Source organism: Neoarius graeffei, chromosome 23 (genome assembly GCF_027579695.1).
Source record: "Neoarius graeffei isolate fNeoGra1 chromosome 23, fNeoGra1.pri, whole genome shotgun sequence".
Taxonomy (NCBI): domain Eukaryota; kingdom Metazoa; phylum Chordata; class Actinopteri; order Siluriformes; family Ariidae; genus Neoarius; species Neoarius graeffei.
Genome location: NC_083591.1, coordinates 535,033 through 562,757, shown reverse-complemented (window position 1 = coordinate 562,757; position 27,725 = coordinate 535,033). Strand labels below are relative to the sequence as shown.

Sequence of the window (27,725 nt, the reverse complement as noted above, 5' to 3'; positions counted from 1 at the left end):
CGTCCTGCCGATAAACACATCAATTAACACAGACACGGCACGCGCTTAATATGTGGCGGCTTTAGTTGACGGTGTGTCTCAATCTTCGCTTCATATATATTTTTTATTTTCAACTAGCCAGCCGGGCTGCCTAGTGACAGGAACTACCCGCCAAATGACAAATTAAGTCGCCTCGGGTGACCGGACCACCACGAATTTCAAGCCCTGCTCCGTAATCTGTGACATATCCGTATTTTATCAACCACCAGAGTATGTGCATGGGTTGTTTTGAAGTGCAAGCTGTACAGTATGACCCGGAATAATATGCTACTACCTGGAAAAAACTTCCATGACTATTCCTAAGTTGCATGTATTTATTTTTCTGAGTGTCAGGACCGAGTGATATTACAGTGGGGATTATAGTTGTGGTGTTTCTGCTCCAGACTGGAACTAAATTCAGACAGAGGGAGAGTCAGAGTTACAGTTATAGTTGGAGTTCTAGTTATAGTTACAGTTATAGTTCTAGTTATAGTTAGTTATAGTTGGAGTTCTAGTTACAGTTATAGTTCTAGTTATAGTTAGTTATAGTTGGAGTTCTAGTTAGTTATAATTACAGTTACAGTTGTAGTTGGAGTTCTAGTTACAGTTATAGGTATAATTATAATTATAGTTATACTTTTTTTGTTTCTGGTTGAGAGTACGCCGTGCACATTCTGGCTGCTGCTTCTCACTGGAGCTTTTTATTTTATTTTCCTTTTTGTTTTTCTTTTTTGTGTTTGTGTAGTTTGATGATTGTTTTTGTTTGAGTGTTTTGTCCACCAGTTGTGGTGTAGCTCTGGACCCAGTTTTGGGCATCGATTCCCTCCAGACCTGGTTCACCGTGGGCGATGCCTGTGCTCCACCGTGGGCGATGCCTGTGCTCCACCGTGGGCGATGCCTGTGCTCCACCGTGGGCGATGCCTGTGCTCCACCGTGGGCGATGCCTGTGCTCCTGGCTGTGGACTACAGTGAGTTCTTTGCTATGTTAACATGGTGGCTGTCCGGTGTTCTGTGCGGCGGTGCTTTTCTGCTTGGCCTGGTGTTCTGCGTGATGTTGCTCGGTGGCGTCGTGCAGGCAGTGTGGGGCATACCAGCATTCTGCGTGGCGGTGCTTCAGTGCTCACTTTGTGGATTCATGGCAGTGTTTGTGTTCCGGGCGTTGTTACGGCAGCTGTGCAGGTGGTGTGGGACTCATCTTCATGAGCCTTTTGTTGGGACTGTGGCAGCTACACCATTGGAATGACATCCTGACCTTTATTTGGTGGACTTTTTTTTCTCCCTAATTGTAAAGCAACCTTGGGTATGAGAAAGGCACTATACAAGTTTAACTGATTATTATTATTATTATTATTATTATTGTTATAGTTATAGTTATTGGTGTTGTGGGACCGGGTCTTAATGAATAAATGTTACACCGGTGCCTAAAAGAATAACAATAAAAGTAAGATAAATTGAATAAAAGTAAATAAACTTAAAATGATGTGGCGCTTTATACAGATGTGAAAAAGTGAATGTAAGGAATACAAGAAAAATTTATTTTTTGTAGCTGTAACATCTTAACATTTTTATGGATCTGAAGTGTCACATTACTGAACATCTAGCAGCAGAAATTTAATGTTATTGATCGTTCTGTTCATGATGTTTGACCTGGGGATGTCTATCAGGTTGTTTGGTATTAATGTACTTTTGATTCCACAGGCGATTGCTCTAAGACAACGAGGGAGGCTCAGCCTCCTCTAAAAATGACGAACATCGTGTAGGATGAATTGCGCTAGGCTTATGTTATAGCCGACCTTATAACATTGCTATTTCAGATCCAGAATCATAGAAATATATGTGCTCAACCCAACTACAGTGCGAAATCATTCCGTTATAACTTTCCCCAGTTCGCTTAATGTGTGCGTGAGTTTTTTCCCCCTCGTGACAGCGCGATGCAGCGCAGCCTCAGTGGACTTCAATGGCATTTGGGAGCTCTGCGCTTTCAATATCAAAATGCAAGATGATTATTGGACAAATACTGCGAAAATGCCCGCCCACGGACTCCCAGCCTCACAGTGGGAGGGACATGACAGTTTCCGCGAGGAGACTGGTGATTGGTGAAAGCGGCCGGATATTTTCTTTGATTGACAGCTCGTTTCAAATATAGACAGGCAGCGGTGAATCTCAGTTCAGTCCCATGCGGATTCACGAGTGCTGTGGTGTATTGTAAGAGATCAGCTTACATTTCGATTTCATTCATTACATACGGTTTCTACCAGCTTTTTTAGTTTGTATATATTTTCATTGTAAATAAAGTGTAAATATAGTGTTGTCAAGTTTGCTATCTTAGTTACAGAAATTTCGTTTATTTGAGTGACTGAACTTGAACTTGAGGGGGCTAGTCAGCTAGCAAGAAAGCTGCGCACGGATGCCAAGCATTGCTGATTTAATTTTGGCGAAGCCATTTGCCAGTCTTCCTTTCGAGGAAAAAATTAAAATTAAAGAGCAGGGTAGACCAACGCCTCAAACTGACTTGGTGAAAAAGGTCGGGAATAATACTCGTTCCTTTCAGCTCTCCTGGTACGAGAAAGTGAATTGGCTAACAGCAAGTGACCCACATCAACAACAGTAAATAGGCTACTTTAGTAATATGTCATGGATGGACCAAAAATATAGAATCTATTTAAAATGTTTATGCTGAGTATATTATATTGGAATATATATTTCTCTGGATATGAATTAAACACAGCTACAATTTGGAAAACATTTTTAAACAAAAACACAGCCGAGAACATTTCACACTACAGACCTGGATTAAAAGCGAAGGGTTATCAAAATTGTCAATAAAACATTTCTCAGTCAAAATAAGTAAAATATAGGGAAAGTGTCATTGAATGAAATGTGTGGCACCCAGCTCTATGTTTGGCTCCCCAAGGTCAGTGCTTGTGCCTATTCCAGAACACTCTGCTGTTACTGCTGAGGTTCCTGACAAAGAGCTGCTTTCAATAATGATCAATTTTTAAACAACATGCCACAATTTTAAAATATAAAATGTTAAAATATACCCCTCCCCCCAACACTACCATCATGTATATTGGACAGTAGGCTAATGGGCCAAAAGAACCTGTTATTTCACAGTTTGTGACGCTGCCAACAATCAGCCAGATCAGAGGCAAGAGTATGGGCAAAATTGATGTGTTTTCTTTTAAAATCTGGAAATATCGTAACCGACCAGCCTCCCCTGTTTGAAAGACTACCAGCCGCCACTGTTTGATTCACTGATTAAATATATTAAATGTAAAATGTGATACAGGTTTAAACACTCCCACTTCTGCACCAATCAGTGTGTCATGAAATGGTCAGATTGATAAGTACAGGTTTCCTGCGGGGTTATTTTAGCGGAGCACCATACCTAAGAAAAAATGGGAAACCCATCGAGTCGATTTTTTTTGTGGTTTGTCCGTGTACCACCAGTCACACACACCGCCTAGTGGCCAGTGTTAGTAATTACCAGTCACACACACCGCCTAGTGGCCAGTATTAGTAATTACCAGTCACACACACCGCCTAGTGGTCAGTGTTAGTAATTACCAGTCTCTCACACACCGCCTAGTGGCCAGTGTTAGTAATTACCACTCGTACACACTGCCTAGTGGCCAGTGTTAGTAATTACCAGTCGTACACACACCGCCTAGTGGCCAGTGTTAGTAATTACCAGTCGTGTACACACCGCCTAGTGGCCAGTGTTAGTAATTACCAGTCATACACACTGCCTAGTGACCAGTGTTAATTACCAGTCATACACACACCGCCTAGTGACCAGTGTTAATTACCAGTCATACACACACCGCCTAGTGACCAGTGTTAGTAATTACCAGTCATACACACTGCCTAGTGACCAGTGTTAGTAATTACTACTCGTACACACCGCCTAGTGGCCAGTGTTAATTACCAGTCACACACACCACCTAGTGGCCAGTGTTAGTATTTACCAGTCATACACACTGCCTAGTGACCAGTGTTAGTAATTACCACTCGTACACACCGCCTAGGGGCAGCACGGTGGTGTAGTGGTTAGCGCTGTCGCCTCACAGCAAGAAGGTCCTGGGTTCGAGCCCCATGGCCGGCGAGGGCCTTTCTGTGCGGAGTTTGCATGTTCTCCCCGTGTCCGCGTGGGTTTCCTCCGGGTGCTCCGGTTTCCCCCACAGTCCAAAGACATGCAGGTTAGGTTAACTGGTGACTCTAAATTGAGCGTAGGTGTGAATGTGAGTGTGAATGGTTGTCTGTGTCTATGTGTCAGCCCTGTGATGACCTGGCGACTTGTCCAGGGTGAACCCCGCCTTTCGCCCGTAGTCAGCTGGGATAGGCTCCAGCTTGCCTGCGACCCTGTAGAAGGATAAAGCGGCTAGAGATAATGAGATGAGATGAGACACACCGCCTAGTGGCCAGTGTTAGTAATTACCAGTCACACACACCGCCTAGTGGCCAGTGTTTGTAATTACCAGTCATACACACTGCCTAGTGACCAGTTAGTAATTACCAGTCATACACACACCGCCTAGTGGCCAGTGTTAGTAATTACCAGTCATACACACACCGCCTAGTGACAAGTGTTAGTAATTACCACTCGTACACACTGCCTAGTGACCAGTGTTAGTAATTACCAGTCATACACACACCGCCTAGTGGCCAGTGTTAGTAATTACCAGTCATACACACTGCCTAGTGGCCAGTGTTAGTAATTACCACTCGTATACACCGCCTAGTGACCAGTGTTAGTAATTACCAGTCGTACACACCGCCTAATGACCAGTGTTAGTAATTACCACTCGTACACACCGCCTAGTGACCAGTGTTAGTAATTACCACTCGTACACACCGCCTAGTGACCAGTGTTAGTAATTACCACTCGTACACACGGCCTAGTGACCAGTGTTAGTAATTACCACTCGTACACACGGCCTAGTGGCCAGTGTTAGTAATTACCACTCGTATACACCGCCTAGTGACCAGTGTTAGTAATTACCAGTCGTACACACCGCCTAATGACCAGTGTTAGTAATTACCACTCGTACACACCGCCTAGTGACCAGTGTTAGTAATTACCACTCGTACACACCGCCTAGTGACCAGTGTTAGTAATTACCACTCGTACACACCGCCTAGTGACCAGTGTTAGTAATTACCACTCGTACACACCGCCTAGTGACCAGTGTTAGTAATTACCACTCGTCCACACCGCCTAGTGGCCAGTGTTAATTACCAGTCATACACACACCGCCTAGTGGCCAGTGTTAGTAATTAGCAGTCGTACACACTGCCTAGTGACCAGTGTTAGTAATTACCAGTCATACACACACTGCCTAGTGACCAGTGTTAGTAATTACCACTCGTACACACCGCCTAGTGACCAGTGTTAGTAATTACCAGTTGTACACACCGCCTAGTGGCCAGTGTTAATTACCAGTCATACACACACCGCCTAGTGGCCAGTGTTAGTAATTACCAGTCATACACACCGCCTAGTGACCAGTGTTAGTAATTACCACTCGTACACACCGCCTAGTGACCAGTGTTAGTAATTACCAGTCATACACACACCGCCTAGTGACAAGTGTTAGTAATTACCACTCGTACACACTGCCTAGTGACCAGTGTTAGTAATTACCAGTCATACACACACCGCCTAGTGGCCAGTGTTAGTAATTACCAGTCATACACACACCGCCTAGTGACAAGTGTTAGTAATTACCACTCGTACACACCGCCTAGTGGCCAGTGTTAGTAATTACCAGTCATACACACCGCCTAGTGGCCAGTGTTAGTAATTACCAGTCATACACACACCGCCTAGTGACAAGTGTTAGTAATTACCACTCGTACACACTGCCTAGTGACCAGTGTTAGTAATTACCAGTCATACACACACCGCCTAGTGGCCAGTGTTAGTAATTACCAGTCATACACACACCGCCTAGTGACAAGTGTTAGTAATTACCACTCGTACACACCGCCTAGTGGCCAGTGTTAGTAATTACCAGTCATACACACTGCCTAGTGGCCAGTGTTAGTAATTACCACTCGTATACACCGCCTAGTGACCAGTGTTAGTAATTACCAGTCGTACACACCGCCTAATGACCAGTGTTAGTAATTACCACTCGTACACACCGCCTAGTGACCAGTGTTAGTAATTACCACTCGTACACACCGCCTAGTGACCAGTGTTAGTAATTACCACTCGTACACACGGCCTAGTGACCAGTGTTAGTAATTACCACTCGTACACACGGCCTAGTGGCCAGTGTTAGTAATTACCACTCGTATACACCGCCTAGTGACCAGTGTTAGTAATTACCAGTCGTACACACCGCCTAATGACCAGTGTTAGTAATTACCACTCGTACACACCGCCTAGTGACCAGTGTTAGTAATTACCACTCGTACACACCGCCTAGTGACCAGTGTTAGTAATTACCACTCGTACACACCGCCTAGTGACCAGTGTTAGTAATTACCACTCGTACACACCGCCTAGTGACCAGTGTTAGTAATTACCACTCGTCCACACCGCCTAGTGGCCAGTGTTAATTACCAGTCATACACACACCGCCTAGTGGCCAGTGTTAGTAATTAGCAGTCGTACACACTGCCTAGTGACCAGTGTTAGTAATTACCAGTCATACACACACTGCCTAGTGACCAGTGTTAGTAATTACCACTCGTACACACCGCCTAGTGACCAGTGTTAGTAATTACCAGTTGTACACACCGCCTAGTGGCCAGTGTTAATTACCAGTCATACACACACCGCCTAGTGGCCAGTGTTAGTAATTACCAGTCATACACACCGCCTAGTGACCAGTGTTAGTAATTACCACTCGTACACACCGCCTAGTGACCAGTGTTAGTAATTACCACTCGTACACACGGCCTAGTGACCAGTGTTAGTAATTACCACTCGTACACACCGCCTAGTGGCCAGTGTTAATTACCAGTCATACACACACTGCCTAGTGGCCAGTGTTAGTAATTACCAGTCATACACACACTGCCTAGTGGCCAGTGTTAGTAATTACCAGTCATACACACACCGCCTAGTGACCAGTGTTAGTAATTACCAGTCATACACACACTGCCTAGTGGCCAGTGTTAGTAATTACCAGTCATACACACACCGCCTAGTGACCAGTGTTAGTAATTACCAGTCATACACACACCGCCTAGTGGCCAGTGTTAGTAATTACCACTCGTACACACCGCCTAGTGGCCAGTGTTAATTACCAGTCATACACACACCGCCTAGTGGCCAGTGTTAGTAATTACCAGTCATACACACACCGCCTAGTGACCAGTGTTAGTAATTACCAGTCATACACACACCGCCTAGTGACAAGTGTTAGTAATTACCACTCGTACACACTGCCTAGTGACCAGTGTTAGTAATTACCAGTCATACACACACCGCCTAGTGACCAGTGTTAGTAATTACCAGTCATACACACTGCCTAGTGACCAGTGTTAGTAATTACCACTCGTACACACCGCCTAGTGGCCAGTGTTAGTAATTACCAGTCACACACACCGCCTAGTGACCAGTGTTAGTAATTACCACTCGTATACACCGCCTAGTGACCAGTGTTAGTAATTACCACTTGTACACACCGCCTAGTGGCCAGTGTTAATTACCACTCGTACACACCGCCTAGTGGCCAGTGTTAGTAATTACCACTCGTACACACCGCCTAGTGGCCAGTGTTAGTAATTACCACTCGTACACACCGCCTAGTGACCAGTGTTAGTAATTACCACTCGTCCACACCGCCTAGTGGCCAGTGTTAATTACCAGTCATACACACACCGCCTAGTGGCCAGTGTTAGTAATTACCAGTCGTACACACTGCCTAGTGACCAGTGTTAATTACCAGTCATACACACACTGCCTAGTGACCAGTGTTAGTAATTACCACTCGTACACACCGCCTAGTGGCCAGTGTTAGTAATTACCAGTCACACACACCGCCTAGTGACCAGTGTTAGTAATTACCACTCGTACACACCGCCTAGTGACCAGTGTTAGTAATTACCACTTGTACACACCGCCTAGTGGCCAGTGTTAGTAATTACCACTTGTACACACCGCCTAGTGGCCAGTGTTAGTAATTACCAGTCGTACACACCGCCTAGTGGCCAGTGTTAGTAATTACCACTCGTACACACCGCCTAGTGGCCAGTGTTAGTAATTACCACTCGTACACACCACCTAGTGGCCAGTGTTAGTAATTACCACTCGTACACACCGCCTAGTGGCCAGTGTTAGTAATTACCACTCGTACACACCGCCTAGTGGCCAGTGTTAGTAATTACCACTCGTACACACCGCCTAGTGGCCAGTGTTAGTAATTACCACTCGTACACACCGCCTAGTGACCAGTGTTAGTAATTACCACTCGTACACACCGCCTAGTGGCCAGTGTTAGTAATTACCACTTGTACACACCGCCTAGTGGCCAGTGTTAATTACCACTCGTACACACCGCCTAGTGGCCAGTGTTAGTAATTACCACTTGTACACACCGCCTAGTGGCCAGTGTTAGTAATTACCACTCGTACACACCGCCTAGTGACCAGTGTTAGTAATTACCACTCGTACACACCGCCTAGTGACCAGTGTTAATTACCAGTCATACACACACTGCCTAGTGACCAGTGTTAGTAATTACCACTCGTACACACCGCCTAGTGGCCAGTGTTAGTAATTACCAGTCACACACACCGCCTAGTGACCAGTGTTAGTAATTACCACTCGTACACACCGCCTAGTGACCAGTGTTAGTAATTACCACTTGTACACACCGCCTAGTGGCCAGTGTTAGTAATTACCACTTGTACACACCGCCTAGTGGCCAGTGTTAGTAATTACCAGTCGTACACACCGCCTAGTGGCCAGTGTTAGTAATTACCACTCGTACACACCGCCTAGTGGCCAGTGTTAGTAATTACCACTTGTACACACCGCCTAGTGGCCAGTGTTAGTAATTACCACTTGTACACACCGCCTAGTGGCCAGTGTTAATTACCAGTCATACACACACCGCCTAGTGGCCAGTGTTAGTAATTACCAGTCGTACACACCGCCTAGTGGCCAGTGTTAGTAATTACCACTCGTACACACCGCCTAGTGACCAGTGTTAGTAATTACCACTCGTACACACCGCCTAGTGACCAGTGTTAGTAATTACCACTCGTACACACCGCCTAGTGGCCAGTGTTAGTAATTACCAGTCACACACACCGCCTAGTGACCAGTGTTAGTAATTACCACTCGTACACACCGCCTAGTGACCAGTGTTAGTAATTAGCACTCGTACACACCGCCTAGTGACCAGTGTTAGTAATTACCACTCGTACACACCGCCTAGTGGCCAGTGTTAGTAATTACCACTCACACACACCGCCTAGTGGCCAGTGTTAGTAATTACCACTCGTACACACCGCCTAGTGACCAGTGTTAGTAATTACCAGTCACACACACACCGCCTAGTGACCAGTGTTAGTAATTAGCACTCGTACACACCGCCTAGTGACCAGTGTTAGTAATTACCAGTCACACACACCGCCTAGTGACCAGTGTTAGTAATTACCACTCGTACACACCGCCTAGTGACCAGTGTTAGTAATTAGCACTCGTACACACCGCCTAGTGACCAGTGTTAGTAATTACCAGTCACACACACACCGCCTAGTGACCAGTGTTAGTAATTACCACTCGTACACACCGCCTAGTGACCAGTGTTAGTAATTACCACTCGTACACACCGCCTAGTGACCAGTGTTAGTAATTACCAGTCACACACACACCGCCTAGTGACCAGTGTTAGTAATTAGCACTCGTACACACCGCCTAGTGGCCAGTGTTAGTAATTACCAGTCACACACACCGCCTAGTGACCAGTGTTAGTAATTACCACTCGTACACACCGCCTAGTGACCAGTGTTAGTAATTAGCACTCGTACACACCGCCTAGTGACCAGTGTTAGTAATTACCACTCGTACACACCGCCTAGTGGCCAGTGTTAGTAATTACCACTCACACACACCGCCTAGTGGCCAGTGTTAGTAATTACCACTCGTACACACCGCCTAGTGACCAGTGTTAGTAATTACCAGTCACACACACACCGCCTAGTGACCAGTGTTAGTAATTAGCACTCGTACACACCGCCTAGTGACCAGTGTTAGTAATTACCACTCGTACACACCGCCTAGTGGCCAGTGTTAATTACCAGTCATACACACACCGCCTAGTGGCCAGTGTTAGTAATTACCAGTCGTACACACTGCCTAGTGACCAGTGTTAATTACCAGTCATACACACACCGCCTAGTGACCAGTGTTAGTAATTACCAGTCATACACACTGCCTAGTGACCAGTGTTAGTAATTACCACTCGTACACACCGCCTAGTGGCCAGTGTTAGTAATTACCAGTCACACACACCGCCTAGTGACCAGTGTTAGTAATTACCACTCGTATACACCGCCTAGTGACCAGTGTTAGTAATTACCACTTGTACACACCGCCTAGTGGCCAGTGTTAGTAATTACCACTCGTACACACCGCCTAGTGGCCAGTGTTAGTAATTACCACTCACACACCGCCTAGTGGCCAGTGTTAGAAATTACCAGTCACACACACACCGCCTAGTATCCAGTGTTAGTAATTACCAGTCACACACACACCGCCTAGTGGCCAGTGTTAGTATTTACCAGTCATACACACACCGCCTAGTGGCCAGTGTTAGTAATTACCAGTTGTACACACCACCTAGTGACCAGTGTTAGTAATTACCAGTTATACACACCGCCTAGTGGCCAGTGCTAGCCAGTAAAGAAATAAAACAAAAGAGACTGGCTATGATATAAGAAAATTCTACATCCCAGAAACAGATGGGAGCTCCGCTTTAAGGCAGTGCCTAAATCTATATATTACTTTTCTTTTTAAAACCCAGTATGGCAAACAAACCAAAAGGCCTGAGACAGGTAAATGGTCATGTGACCAGCAACTGGACATCAAGTTTCCAGACCAGAGTCGTCTGTGGAGGCTCCACCCACTTCCTGTTAATGCTATTGTACTGAAATTGGCTGTAATTCCCCTAGAGGGCGCTGATGAGACAGTCCTCAGTGAATGGTAGTGAAAGGAGCTAAACGGCTAAAATAATTATTTACACCTGATTCTACACAAAATCCCACACTTTATTTTAGTTTTTGTAAATATTATATCGATTATATATCAGAACTGAAAAGGAAAAAAAAACACAAGTCCTTTCGTTCTTCTGACAGTGAAGGAGATTTTGCCCATAAAACACTGGCGTTCTGCTAATGTACGTCATGATGGTCGCATGTTGACGTGTAGCAAGCCTTCTGCATATTTTACTGCACTTAAAAACTGCAAAAATCTAAAAACAGAACTATACTTATTGTCTCGACCCCTTATATTGACATCATGAAACTTGAAGAATGAAGAAAGATGTTCTGAGAGTGAGAGCTTTATAGGGCTAAATAATTAGTCATGAAAGCGTTCCGGATTTTTAGATTTTCATGAAAATTCCTCTGGATTTTTTCCGCTAATGACGAAATACCCAGAAATCCGGATATTTGACAAAACTCTTGAAAATCTCTGGTTTTCTGAATGGAGAAATTAATTTTTCGGATTTTTTGCGTTCCTAGACGCGGCGTAATACTTCGCATCGTCCTTGCATGGGCGCGGTCATTAAATAGCCCAAACATGGTTCATTAATTAAAGACGGGTGTTCTTTGTTACTGGCGCGCATGCCTTCAGGTGCACGAGCTCAGGCGCGCAGGACTGACACCGTTCTGCGCAAGCGCAACACAATCGCACTAGAAAGCGTGTTCAAGCTGCCAGTGTAGCTGCGGTCTTTTTAGTTGCGAATTATGAGTATTTCCTCTTGTGTTAATAATTCACCATGTCAAAACAAGCAAAACTTTCCTCCTTCTTTTGACATGAAGAGAGGTCAGCAATTTATTATATTTTTTTCCCATCAAAGTTGCAGTTTGTGGTTTTGAAGCTAAGTTTTAGCGCCGTTTCTAGAACACAGCATCAAGAAAACGTGGAAGAAACAGCAGTAATGGAAGAGCCGGTTTCTAAACCGCCTAAAACTAGCAGTGGGAATTATTTTTTGTTACAGAATGCACTCAGGCTGCCAGTCAGTGTGTGACACACACACACACACCCACCCTCCCTACGGCCCTGATTTACATGAGAAATTTGGTATTCATTGGTGTTTAAATTTACAGACAAAACGAACTAATGTAAACAATCGGCTTCAACGCATAAATCTGAATTGGAAATGTTTAGTTCACTTTAGCTTCTGCAAACGCACAGCTCTGCTAAAAGATTGATAAACGAGGCTCAACGTCCCCAACATTGAAACCTGAAAGCTTTAGAAACTGTTTAACAGCACTGTTTTGGGATTTTGCTGAGTTTACCTTCAACTGTCTGATTTTTTTCAAACTAATGAACTGTATAGCAGGAAAATCACCGTGTTTTCTAAACGCACTCCTGAAAATTACTCATTAACTCGGGGAATTAAATCTGATATTTTTGACATGTTAATCATTAATGTACGTGAAAGAAAAAGGCTTAAAAGTTATAACTTTGTTTTAGTGAAAATAAGTACTAAAATGCACTAGAATGCAGGGTTTTGCGTGTTATGTTATTAAAATATTTTCGGGGGACGTTGCCCCCCCCATATCTTAGTTCAGGGTTTTTTTTTTTCTCTGCTCCACTTTCATCTCTAATAATTAATTAAATTTAACGCCTCATTATGAGAATGTCCAGTGAGTGAATCCATGGATTTGACTTCATGATGAAAACAAAATTTGTGGCCTCTGACACCACTGAGGTTCTCCATCTGAGTCCAAACTGCTCGCAGGAAACTGAGGAGAAACGTGGAATGTGTCTCCAGGTGAAACTCACACAGTTTATATTCCTGTGCAGCTCAGAATCTGACAAAACTTTTAGTACTATGAATTTCATATGTTTTATTAAAACATATATTTATATTTTTCCATGGTGTATTTTAATAAACACATACATTTTTGCTAATGTTTTTTCTTTGTTTTAAACTTTTAAAAATTCAGAACCATAAATACAAAACTCAGAATTGTCTATTTTTGGCCTAATTTACATAAAACCTGTTTTTCTCATATTTTAATTTGAGACTTGTACTTTGGGTCCTGAGCTTCTAAAATCTCAAAACCCATAACCTGTCATTTTCAAATGTTATTCCTAGAAAGTTCAAAAAAAAAAACCACTGGCTAAAATGTAAATTTATTGAATTAGTACAGTGAGAATATTAAATATGATGTGTAGATCATTCGAATATACAAGATGTGATGCTCAAATTCCAACTCTATGTATTTCTGTTTCTTGACCCCAAAAAAAGGCCAGTAGAGGAAGAAATCATGACCATCTTCGTCGTATTCCTATACCGACTGCTTCTTCCTCTCCAATTCGTCATTACTTTAACATCATCCACTTGAATACACAATCCATTGCCAATAAAACCTCATTAATCAATGACCTCATCTTCCAGAAGAAAATAGACATGTTTTGTCTCTCGGAAACCCGGCAACAACCTGGTGAATGCATGCACTTAAACTTGCTGACTCCCCCTGGTTACGCCTGCTTATCTAAACCCAGATCAGTAGGGACGGGCTGGGTTGGCTGTTGTGTATCGCTCGGATCTGATTGTTAATGAACTAACACTATTCAGTGTGACATCTTTTGGATACATTGCTTTAAAGATCGTTTCAACCCCTCCCCTAACGCTGCTGTTAGTTTATCGGCCCCCTAAACCATCTGCCAATTTTTAGTCTGAACTGAATGAACTCCTTACAGTTATCTCCCCTCTTTGTCCTGCTGTAATTATGCTTGGTGACTTTAATGTCCATGTTGATACCAAATGTTCTTACACCTCTGAGTTCACGTCTGTTTTGGATTGTTTTAACCTGACGCAGCATGTTGACTTCCCCACCCACAGTCAAGGTCACACTCTTGACCTGCTTTGTTCCACTGGTCTAAATGACGTCTCTGGTATCTCTGATCATAAGCTCACTGTATGCAGCTTCCATACTACCATTCCTCCTCCCTCCTTTAAGAAAACGTCTGTCACCTACTGGAATATTAGGTCTATTAACTACAGCCTCTTTGTTGCTTCTATACAGGCATCGCCCTGTCTGACCTACATGATGAGCTCTCGTCCCCTGACAATCTGGTTACCATTTACAACGACACTCTTTCTAGCTTGTTGGATGACTTGGCCCCTGTAAAGAATAGGCTTGTCCCGGTCACCCGCACCTGTCCCTGGTTCACCCCGAGCTCAGAGTAATGAAGGCCACTGGCCGACGTCTTGAGCACTTGCATAAGAAAACCGGTCTTACTGTCCACTCGTTGCTCTACACTGAGCACATTCATAAGTATAGGGATGCCTTAAATGCTGCCCGTTCTAACGTTCTACACTCATTAATCATAGGTGGTTCCAAGTCTAGGCTGGAAACACTCTTTAGGACTGTTGATAAACTTGTCAAACCTCCTGTGGCAGCCTGCCCCAAGACAGCTGAACAGTGTCAAGCTTTCTGAAATTTCTCTGAAGACAAAATTAACCAAATTTACCAGTGGTTTCAACCTACTGCTCTATTTCTCTCCCCCTATTCTCCTCCTTTGGGCCCTAAACTAACTCCACAACTGTTGACTCCCCTTTCTGTCTCTAATATCATTGCTAACTCTAACTCCTCCATCTCGTGTCAGATTGACCCCGCCCCTACTCCTGTACTCAAGGCGTGTTCCACAATCATCTGTGAACCGACTGCATTGTTGGTTAATTCATGCCTCGACTCTGGCGTTGTTCCTGCTGCCCTCAAAACAGCTGCAGTTACTCCCATTTTAAAGAAGCCTGATTTAGAGCCAACCTCTCTGTCTAATTATCGACCGATCTCCAACCTCCCCTTTTTAGCAAAAATACTGGAAAGAGTGGTTGCTTCACAACTTCACTCCTTTCTCATTGAAAACTATCTGTATGAGCCCTTTCAGCCTGGTTTCCGCACACATCACAGTACAGAGACTGCTCTCCTGCGAGTGGTAAATGACCTCCTCCTGTCTGCTAATAGTGGTTCACTTCACATTCTCATTCTCCTTGACTTATCTATTGCATTTGACATCAATCATGACACACTCCTCTCCCGTCTGTCAGATGTTGGTGTCACAGACATAGCCCTCCAATGGTTTCGGTCCTACCTCACCAACAGATGAGTTTGTCACACAGGGTTTACATAAGTCCTCCATGTCCCCATTACTTGTGGTGTCCCCCAGGGGTTTGTTCTTGGGCCCCTCATTTTTCTTATATACATCCTACCCCTTGGCCAAATTATTCATAACCACAGTTTTAACTTCCGTTGCTACACTGATGACATCCAATTATACCTCACTACACTACATCCTCCCCCACTGACCCCCTCCCAGTTCCCTCAGTGACTGTCTATCAGACCTAAAGTTGTGGATGCAGAATCATTTTCTAAAACTTAACACAGATAAAACAGAAATTATGCTTATCGGCCCCAAATCTACATTGTCCAGATCCTCCAGTTTCAGTTTTAACATCGACGGTGCACTTGTTAAATCTGCACCTGTTGTTAGAAACCTTGGGATACTGCTCGACCCCTCACTCAAGTTTGATCCCCACATTAAATCCCTCACCAAGACTGCTTTCTTCCACCTCCGGAACATTGCCCGCCTTCGCCCCTTTCTTTCCACTAGTGATGTTCAAACGTTGGTCCACTCCTTCATTATGTCCCACTTAGATTATTGTAGCTCCCTTTTCATTGGCCTCCCCACTAAATCCCTTCGAAGGCTACAATACATTCAGAACTCTGCAGTGAGAGTCCTCACCCAGACCAAACCATCTGCTCATATCACCCCCGTTCTTTCTCCGCTTCACTGGCTACCTGTTCTGTCCAGAATGAAACATAAAATTATACTACTCACCTTCAAAGCTCTCCATAACCTTGCTCCTTCTTACATCTGTGATCTTCTGACCCCTTATACTCCATCCCGCTCTCTAGGGCTGAACGATCTATCGTTTTCGACCGAAAATCGCGATCTCGGACAACACGATTTTGGGATCGTCAAAGCCACGGTTTTTCTCAGTGCTCCTAAACTGACCCATGCTTTGTTTCGTCAATAATTTCTCACATGTATGTTCTGCGTATTGCCCCAGCATGGTGTAAAAACACTCTGTGTCAGCTACCAATCAAGAAGCTGCATGCTGCACGTGGACAGGTCACGTGTTATCCACTCCAATCAGTGTAGCTGGTCATTCAATTTCAGACATGGCTGAAGCGGGAGCTGAAGCGGAGTCAGGGGATTTGATCCCAAAGAAAAGCAGCACGTCGGCCATTTGGCAGTATTTTGGATTTGAAGCCTCAGACGAACATCAGAAACAGGTGCTGTGCAAAACATGTCGTGCAAAAGTGGCAGAGGTGGAAAGAGTACTAAAATATTATACTCAAGTACAAGTACTGTTACTCTGATGAAATTTTACTTAAGTACAAGTAAAGTTACCAGACAAAAAAATCTACTCAAGTAAAAGTAAAAAGTAAATCATTTAAAATGTACTTTGAGTAAAAGTAAAACGTTACTTTTAACAATGGGTGTTTTCTGCCTCCATTGTGTTGTGCAAAAATGAAAAAGAAGAGGAAACAAGGATATATGTACATCTCAACCCAGATGTTTTATTTAAAGGAAGTGTATCAAATTGAATGCTTAGGATAATGCTGCATTAAAACTGAGACAAACAAAAAAGGTCAATACACACAGTCATGTCGTTTACATCGCCCTGACCACACACAAAGCATTGTACACGAAATATGAAAGTGAAATGTTGCACTGAAATCTCGTAGCTTGCCTGTGTGCACTGTGTGTTATTGAACAATTCAGTTCAAACATTATTTGTTTTGCTTAGTATTCCTTTCTGGCCTGTTGGATGTAGAATGGTAGGAGGACTGATCACGTCAGGTTGGCGAGCTAACTTGCTTGCATGATTAGCCAACCGAATAACAGACTAGTTACCGTTATGTTACAGTACCAACAGGTTGCTACTTCAACATTAGCAATGCCATCCACTATTTTTGGAATATAACCAGCCTATTGTCGGTTTTACTATGGAAAGGAAACATTATGATCAGGGGCGCAGATACGTTTTTTTGAACTGGGGGGAACAAAAAACTGGGGGGGACAAAAAACTGGGGGGGACAAAGCTGCCAGCAAACCAACCCCAACCCCGATATGCCTGTCAAACTTGTGGGTAACCATAGCAACCAAGCTCGAGCTCGCAACCTGTGCAGTCTGCGCAGCTCAACCAACCGAATATCAGTCTTTGTTTTGTTTTATGTGAGTTGTTGCAACTATGTATACACTGCTGTGCACCTCAATAAACCGAATGGTAATTAGTCTTTTGATTTTTCCGTGAGGTTTGCCTTATGCAAAGAAAGACAGCATAGACGTTTTTTCCTCCCTATAAGTGGGGGGGACCGAACGAGGTGAATTTAAATCTGGGTGGGACGAATCCCACCCGTCCCACCCTCTATCTGCGCCCATGATTATGATGCCAATGACAATACTTACCTCAACATGCTTGTGCAGATTAGATGTCGAATTTTTGTATGCTGCAATGGTTGTCTTCTTGGGCACACATAATCTGCATTGCATAATGAAACTGTCACCCCTTTTCTCTACGAAGCTGAAGTGATCACGTATGTAGGGCCAGGGGTGCACTTCATTACTGGAAGAAATTGCGTTTTCTGCAGGGTCGTCCACCACAGGTTCCTCGGTCTCCTCCATGTCCGCAGGGGCGCTTTATCAACACCCGTGGCCCAGGGGCTAGGCCCCTCATAGGCTACCTGTCAACCCTACCCTTACCGTTGGCTAGGAAAACACTTATTTTATTTGCAATACGTGTCAAGCATTTACAGTGTAAGTGCGTAATTAGCCTAGAAGCCTACAATAGGTTACGTTTGGCTCAGCGTAGCTGCGCAAGGCCCACGCTCACATCGCTCAACACATCCGACCACAGAGGGAGAGAAGAACGCGCGCATTATCATTACAGAGCCAGTTCTGATTATTACCACGGACAGGACAGTGATACTGCGTAACTTTCACGCAGGGGCATGGCCAGAGATAACCACACAAGCCTGCGTGCGCTAATGTAGACCTATGTGTTGTAAACATAAAACACACACACCTACAGACAAGTCCTTTTAAAAAATAAAATACAGAAAAATAGCTTGGCGGCATGAAAACAAACATTCACTGCAAGTCAAGGTACTTGGCTCAGCGGCCACATGAAACGTAAACACCATGGACAGCGGCCAAACTCATAACTCTACAGACCGAAATACACGAAACCAAGTCCTACTAGGGTCTATTTTACCGATCTATGTTCAAGCATCATGCAAGTCTTCCTTCTCCTTGAATGAGACCATGCATTCAACTGCCTTTTTGACATGACTGCATCAAAATACCACTTGCAACAATATTTCACGCACTCCATCAAGAAAAAAGTTAAACATGATGAACACGGGCATACTGTTTTGAGCATACGATTTTTTAAAAAGAAACTAGCTACATCAAAGTCCTTCAATAAACCCATCCTTTAGCGCAAATGAGCTTAACCTAGTTCAAAGCATGACTCTAGCAGTAGCTGCATAAGGCAAAATCATGTGGGCCTTTCGTCAACAACAAGCCACGGTGGGCAAACATTAATAATCAAGCGTCCTTACCTTAAAACGTTGTCTTGACCACAGAACTTCTCAAGTATTTCACTTAAATCCACACGGGTTAACAACACACCCAACACAGCTAGCGAGAAATGTGGATCTGCGCTAGCTTTGTATTGCTATTCCCCTCAGTATGCACTCTGTCTGCTGCCCCAACTGTGAACATTATAGCCGACAATCTTTTCATCAATTTCTTCAGTAGATGCTGTTTTAGACATTTTATTAACTATCCCCATCGAAATATGCTATTATACTAACAGGATTATAACTCAAATCACACGACACGTATTCAAATCACAACTGATTTATTTTACTGTTGGACAGATCATAGCATATCTAGCCTAGCTGCACATAGCCTAGCTGCACATAGCCTAGCTGCTGTAGGCTGATAACTGATAAGTAGCTGATATTCTGAACAGATTGGTGATCCTTACCTTAAAAAAGTCTGTGACTTTAGGCAGCGATTCTATCATTACCTGCATCTCTCTCTTTTTTTCCTTTTATGCGCCCCGCTAACATGTGAACGCTTCATCTTTCAAAGCCTCTAAATTTGTGTCTCAGTAGTCTGCAGTCTTTGGCGCGCTTTCGTGCGTGACGTTACATTTTGTTCCATTTTATTCTGGTCCAGTTGTGGGTGTTCGTTTCGCGAACCACATCCGCCATGTCTCTTACAGCAGGCTACTGTGCGCTCATTTATTTCTAACCTTATTTCTATCCGTACATTAATGTAGGCCCACGATTCCGACAGTTTATTATTTTATTAATATTACAAGGCCCCTGATTGGCTGTGGCCCAGGGGCGTGGCCCCCCAAAGCCCCCCCCCAAAGCGCCGGTGCATGTCCGCCATCGTCTGTGTGAGACTCGCGCGCGCGACAACTGTTCTTCCCGTGATTCATTTCCAGAACGCATTTCCCCTTCTCCGTTTTAGCCTTTTTTTATTTTATTTTTTTTACTCAGTAACGGTTGTGATGTAAAATGTACCGAAGTACACTACTTAAAAGAAAACATACTTAAGTAAAAGTACACTCTTTAAAAATTACTTGAAAGAGTATAAGTACACAAAAAAGCTACTCAAGTACAGTAACGCGAGTGATGTAATTCGTTACTTTCCACCTCTGAAAAGTGGCTACATCCAGTGGAAACGCTACTAATTTATACCGCCACTTGAAAGTTCACCATGCGAATTTGCGTGAAGAGTGCATGGCGAAAAAGACCCATGAGACGTCTAGTAGTAGTGAAAGTACTTCGGCCAAACAGACAACAATTACAACTCCTTTTGCCAGTGTAACTCCGTATGACAGAAGTAACCGAAGACACAAGGAGATAACTGCTGCAGTAACAAACTACATTACGAAGGACATGGTGCCTGTAAACACGGTCACCAAAGACTCGTTTAAAAGTTTACTCCGCACAATGGATAAGAGGTATGTTCTGCCCTCCCACACATACTTCAATCAGGTTGCCATCCCACAGCTCTACGCCAATTTTAAATGTTTGACATCTTTTGTAGATGGGGAAAATGCAGGGTCATTTGTGTGTGGTTTTTTTTTTTTTTTTTTTTTTTTTATTATGTTTTATTTTTACTACCATTACATTTCATTTCCTCTTGCCACTTTGTGTGAAAAAGAATCACAGGCTTCTGAGTACAGGGGTTGCATTTCTGTAACTGCTGCTGATGTTGTTAATGTTCATAAGCTAGCTCCCTTGAGCCATTCTTGCACTACTTTTAAGGTAAGACTTTTTTGCTATACTTTGTTTATTATAATTTATAATGCTTAGGTACATTCTTTTACAAAAGTGCAATATTTTGATGCTGCTGAGCCATTGATCAACCTTTTTTTATGTCTGATATGTTGTAGCAGCGGTCTCAAAAGTAGCCGGTCATCGGCGGCAAATCGCCGTCTGTGGCTTGTTATGCCGCCGGCTATTGTCAGTCAAGTCACAAAATTTAATATTAAATATTTCTGATGGTAAAAAAAGTTGTGAACGTAAATTACATCCACTATGTCATGCATGTCCGTTGCCGCGTCAGCTTTGTTTACATCCTCGACATGAGTGCAGCCATTACTGCCTGTGTTGCCAGATTGGGCGGTTTTAAGTGCATTTTGGCGGGTTTTGAACATATTTTGGGCTGTAAAACGTCAGCAGTATCTGGCAACATATTTTTTTTTACTTAATACAAGAAATTAATGGATGCCAACATTTTTGCCAAAATGGTATTTTATTTTCCATTGTTTAGGCAGCTTCAGCATCATACTGTGAGATTCTGTTCAAATTGTTTTTTTCTTCTATGAAGCCTGAGCCATTTATTTTATTAGTTTATAATTATTGTTTAATTTAGTCTTCAGGAGAGACTGCCTGCACACAGTACTAGTATTAGTAGTTTTTTTTCTTACATGAAAGCTGAGGCATTTATATTATATTTTAAGGTAACTTCATGTTGTGCTGTGAGGTTCTCTGCACTTTAACTTTTGAACCAACAGGTGCATTTGGATAAGTAAAGCCTATTTTTCTGCATGTTTGTAGTCCTGATAATCTTTTATATTGGTAAAGTTGTTTATAGGACCATTTCTCAGTGGCTTTGTTTTTTTAATCAATAGTTTTTCAGTAATAACTTAATAATATTTAACATATCACTCAATTTTAAACAACCCCCGCGCCTCCCCCATAGTTTCCAAAATTTCTGTGGGAAACACTGGCGTGCGTAACAACGCTAATCAAGCTTAAGCTAGACGACCCACCTCAAATACCCGTCCCGGGTAAATGTTATCCCAATTTTAGATGACCTGTTCCAAACCATCCCGCCCCATGAAAAATTCGTACTTGCATCTCTCTCTCTCTGTATGTATGTATGTATGTATACGTGTGTGTGTGTGTGTGTGTGTGTGTGTGTGTGTATATGTATGTATGTATGTAGGTGTGTGTGTGTGTGTGTGTATATATATATTTTATATATATATATATATATATATATATATATATATATCCCCCCCTGCACGCTTTGCGTGCATTATGTCTGCCGCTGGCAGACATTTTACCATTTTGCACCCTGCTGTAAATTATTTGTACCCTGCTATTCTCCCAAACTTTGAAGCCCCTGTTGTAGATGGGAAAAGTACAAGAAGCAAAAGTTTACTTAAGAAAGATGGCTCTCTTTTTATTTTAAGTTATTATAACTTGTTCCTCAGGATGTAACACTGAAACTTGATTTAAAGAAAAAAAAATCGTGGTTGAAATCGAAATTGCAATATCTGGCAGAAAAATCGCAATTCAATTTTTTCTTAAAATCGTTCAGCCCTACCGCTCTCTCAGATTCTCTGTCTATAATCTCCTTGCTGTTCCTCACACTAGACTCTCTACCCTGTGAGTCCTTCAGTGCCACCGGCCCCCAGGCTCTGGAATTCTCTTCCTCAACCCCTCCGTGACTGCTCTTCTCTTCCTTTCTTCAAATCTCATCTCAACCTTTGTTTCATAAACATTTCTCCACCAGTGCAGAAACTCATCACTCTTTAGCAACTCTTTTTTTTTTTCTTGTTTTTGTGTTGTTTTACTTGACCTATGTAAAGCAACCTTGAGTTTGAGAAAGGCGCGATATAAATGTAACTTATTTTATTGTTATTAAAATTCACATTCAAATATTTTGGCTTTTGCTCAAATGTTCATTCCGACTAATCTGCAGAAATCATTTTCACCTGAAGATAGCGATCTTGGCTATTTTCTCTCTCTCTCTCTCTCACTCACTCACACACACACACACACACACACACACACACACACACACACACTAAATAAATAAATAAATAAATAAATAAATCTGCAAAACAATATGAAGACAAGTGTTGCCAGGCAAAACAAACCTCGCCCAGTAGCACTTAAGGTGAATATGAAGGAAGATATTGGAAAAAAAGATTTTGACCTTTTTGGTGACCTTGACTGGATGACCCCTAAAATGTTGGAGGTTCTATTTGAGACCAATGACCATCTATCCTGAAAGTTTCTTGAAAATTGGTCCAGCCGTTTTCCCATAATGTTGCTAACAAAAAAACATCTTTTTAGTTTATAGTTCTTGACATAATATGGATTACTACAGTTGTGGAATAGAGCTATACCTCCAATCAGAACACACCGTACTGCTCTCAGCCAATCAGAACACAGCGTACTGCTCTCAGCCAATCAGAACACAGTGTACTGCTCTCAGCCAATCAGAACACAGTGTACTGCTCTCAGCCAATCAGAACACAGTGTACTGCTCTCAGCCAATCAGAACACACCGTACTGCTCTCAGCCCATCAGAACACACCGTACTGCTCTCAGCCAATCAGAACACACCTGAATAAATATGAAGGAAGATATCGCGAAAAAAAAATTGACCTTTTTGGTGACCTTGACCAGATGACCCTCAAAATATTGGAGGTTCTATTTGAGGCCAATGACCATCTATCCTGAAAGTTTCATGAAGATTGGTCCAACCGTTTTCCCGTAATGTTGCTAACAAAGAAACCCGACCGAAAACAATCCCTCACCCCCTGCTGGACTCCGCCCCGGGCGAGGTAATAAACACGCCCTCATTTGGGGCTGTGACGTCATCAACACGACCACTAAATCCTGAAATTATTCTCTATTATGGACAAACAAGCAAACGGAAAAAAAAACCAAAGAAAAGCATTTATGCAATTTCTTATTCTTTTATTTTTATATCTGCATTCATTTTTTTATTCATTTGTGCTTTTATTTATTTTCCTATTGTTTTATTTTTTTATTTTTAATTTTATTTTTATTTCTGCATTTATTTTCTTATTCTTTTAATTTAAAAAATTTTATTTTCTTATTCTTTTGCACATTTATTCTTTTCTTATGGTACTTCTGTGACTCCAGACACAAAGCCTAATTAGAAATCTCATCTCATCTCATTATCTGTAGCCGCTTTATCCTGTTCTACAGGGTCGCAGGCGAGCTGGATCCTATCCCAGCTGACTACGGGTGAAAGGCGGGGTTCACCCTGGACAAGTCGCCAGGTCATCACAGGGCTGACACATAGACACAGACAACCATTCACACTCACATTCACACCTACGCTCAATTTAGAGTCACCAGTTAACCTAACCTGCATGTCTTTGGACTGTGGGGGAAACCGGAGCACCCGGAGGAAACCCACGCGGACACGGGGAGAACATGCAAACTCCACACAGAAAGGCCCTCGCCGGCCACGGGGCTCGAACCCGGACCTTCTTGCTGTGAGGCGACAGCGCTAACCACTACACCACCGTGCCGCCCAATAATTAGAAATGAAAGTAAAAAGCCAAGTCCGATCAGAACTGATCAGATTAGACAATCACACCAAACAGCTACCTGAGATTTCCTTATTTATTTATTTATTTGTTGCTCTGTCTCTCTTCTGTATTTTTATTTCATCATGAAAGTTTAACCTGTGAATCAGTCAGAAGCTCGTGTTTCAAAATTTAATTTTAACGTTGGCATTTAATAACAAATAAACAGCTTGCACAAATGTGTTCTGATTTCATTTTTATTATTATAAATTTGGGGTTTTAAGGCCATTTTCACGCTGCTGCTTTTATCACAACATCCTACATCACATGACTGAAATTAATTTTCTTAATTTTTTTTTATCACATAAACTAATACTCAAACGAGCATCAGTTTGAAAATGTAAACATGGCGAAAACTCAACATTCTTATCACAGAACCGCAGTGACGGTGAAACCGAATAAACAGTGAGGTGTGAAGTGTCACAGCACAGAGCCACAAAAACGTTTCTGCATTTTCTGATCATATAAAGTGCTAAAGTTCGAACAGTGTGGGGTTTTATTTAATCACACGCTCATTAACATGTATAATTAACATTAAAAGGAGTTCATTTTGTCTGAATGCTGGTTTGTTGTATGATAAAATGTAAAAGTCCTTTCATCAGTATTTTATAACTTCATTAAGGAGATAAAGCTGTTAGTGAGCTGAAGAGGTTTTTTTTGCTTTTTTTCGCAGATGGAATTTTCTGTTTCTGGGATTTTCTTTTTCCTGCGCCGTGCCTCAGGTCTGTCCTCATTTTTAGGAGAAATGCAAACAGTGTTGATGATAAACTCTTACAGCCTGTGGACAGTTTAACATAAATTTATCGTTTTAAATCATTCTCACAGAGAGGATGATGAACAGACACGAGTGACGCTTTATTTCATTCTGCTGTTGTGTAAATTCACACAAGTGTTTATTGCAGGAAATTCAGCTGAGGTCCATTCAGAAAGGATGAAGACACACAGAACAGTTCGGAGGAGGAAACACTGCTTTCATGGCCTGAGGGAATGAAACATGTAGAGCCATTCTGAACATTTCTGAAGGAAAACTGATGAACACCTTTCCTCCTGAGATCACTGAGGCGAGAGCAAATGTTTGCTGTTTTTAGGAATAAAACAAGAAAAACCCTCTGAATGATGGCTTTGGACTGGACGGGTTGGATAGATTTAGTAAATGTCAGTAGTTTATACTGCATTCGTATGACATGGAATGAAGAGATTATTACATTTCACTGCTCTGATCTCACACTGATGATGCTCTACACTCACACCATCATTCATCATTATATTTAATCAGACCTGAATCAACACAGAGTTTCAACACGCTCTCACTGGCACGATTTAACACCCCCAGCCCCCCCAAAAAAACTATCATTTGATGAATTTATTTACTTCCAAACAGACTAAATATGAATTTTAAGTAAAAGTGTCTGAAAATGACATTGTTCATGGAGTTACATTTAAATGGAACAGACCAGGTGTTTAAGGGACCTACTGAGACTTTAACAGGCCAGGAGCAGCTGCACTTAATAGGATTTAAAAAGAAAAAAAAGGATGCACACCTTCAGTTAGGATTCTTTACAGTTTATTAAATAGAGTTCAATATTTACCTGAGAACAGGAGGAAGAGGAACGACACGGTTGCCATGGTGATGTCAGTGCTGGAGTGATGCCCTGTGGGTTTAAAATCCAACATCAGCTCATAATAATAATAATAATAATAATAATAATGGTGCTTTGCCCCCAGAAGAAGGGCTTTGTGTCACAGAGCAGCTCGCTGTGTGTTGTGAAGTGTAAATGATGAAAGCAGTGTGTGAATTTGCCAGAATCGACTCAGTGATGGTGATGAGGTGAACAGATCCAGGTGAAGTGCTGCAGTCTTACCTGATGAGCTGCTCGCTGCTGAATGGAGTCTTAATGTTCCACTCAGAACCCTTTAATATCCACATCATCACGTGTTCAGGGTGAGCAGGAGCTGATGAGCTCATATGTGTGTCATTTAGAGGAAAAAAGTTGTAGCGTTCCTCAGGTAAATGAGCTGAAGTGCTCCTGCGTCATGGTCAGAGGTGTTATGGCTGCTGCAGACTCTCTGGATTAACAATTAAACTCAAATATCATCATAAACCCCACCGTCCCTGGCCCTGATAAAGCACCACACAAATTCCACAGAACTTACGAAGAAGAAGAAACAAAGGATAGAGTGCTTTTATCAACCGTCCTGTCTGCATTTTATCTTTATTCACAACAATAATAATTCATGAGCTTCAATGAGCTAAAGCATTTCATCTAAAGTTTATTAACGATAGTCACACTCTTAAAATGGTTCTTTAAAGATGCTAGAGATGCGTTTATTCAGGAGTATAAATTGTTCTCCGATGTCTGTAGATCTCTAAAAAGGTTCTTTGTATAATTAAATGTTCTTAGCTTCCAGTCTTGGACTCTTTCTAAAGGTTCCTCCAGAGGGAATTTTATTGTTCTCGTGTAAAAATGATGATTCCTTTCTGAAAAGAGGAGCTGCACATGACACACTAAAATCAATATCATCATATGGGGATGAAAAAAGCCTGAAATGTGTGTATGATGTGATTTATATATAGAACTGGTGGTGTATATAACATTATACACTCATTATATTTATCAGTAAGAGTTTAAAGACGAGTCGATGCATGAAGGATAATAAATGCAGTGTCCATCAGTGTGTGGTTGATGAAAGTCTTCTATTTCACTCTCTGCTACAATAATAAAGTAAATTTCTGGTCTGTGATGATAATCCACCCCAAAGCAACACGATGGCTTCAGTCTCCCTGTGTTAGAGAAATGAAACTCCAGGTCACAGTGTGAGTGTGAGTGACTGTGTAAAGAGGAAAGTGTCGAATGTTGTTGGATTTGTGAAGAGGAATCCCTCTGAACCTTCAGCGGTTTATTAGAATGTAGAAACACCACTTTCTCTCATTTACGCTCTTTATAACGAGCTTTAAACTTCCTGCAGCTCGTTTCACTGCACATCATCTTTAACAGCAGCCAATCGTAGCTTTTACACTTTTACTATATTTAACATTTCACCATCATGAAACTTTGGGTTGAAGTTGATAAAATAATCCAGGCATGAATACGTGTGTGATGTTGATTCATGGCTGATTTCCATGATGTAAATCCCGCTGTGTTTATGATCGTCTCCCTCCCTCAGCTCGTCTGCTTTCATCCAGAAACATTTGCATGTGGTTTGTGCTGCAGCTTCTGTTTCATTTCATTTCATTTCATTTCCTGCATGTTGGATCTCTGCTGAGGAAATAATCCACTTTTATACTCGTGTTATAAATCTTTATTTACAAATGGATTATTGAAGAATATGTTCCTGTGTGTGTGTGTGTGTGTGTGTGTGTGTGTGTGTGTGTGTGTGTGTTATACTGCATGTTCTTTATACACTACAGGAAAAAGTCTGTATAAAGTGAATGAGTGGTTTTGAGTTTGAGGCCCTGTCAGCCCTGCGATAGCCTGGTGACTTGTCCAGGGCGAACCCCGCCTCTCACCCAGAGTCAGGTGGGATCGGCTCCAGCTCACCTGCGAC

General features: G+C 42.4%; 1 long non-coding RNA gene across 1 annotated transcript; it reads left to right on the top strand.

Moving 5' to 3' along the window:
• Positions 1-665: 665 nt before the first annotated feature.
• LOC132871105 (uncharacterized) lies at positions 666-25,225 on the top strand. The gene is made up of 3 exons (XR_009651267.1): positions 666-986; positions 24,853-24,901; positions 25,082-25,225. It is a non-coding gene; the product is annotated as an uncharacterized LOC132871105 (long non-coding RNA).
• The last annotated feature ends 2,500 nt before the right edge of the window (positions 25,226-27,725 follow it).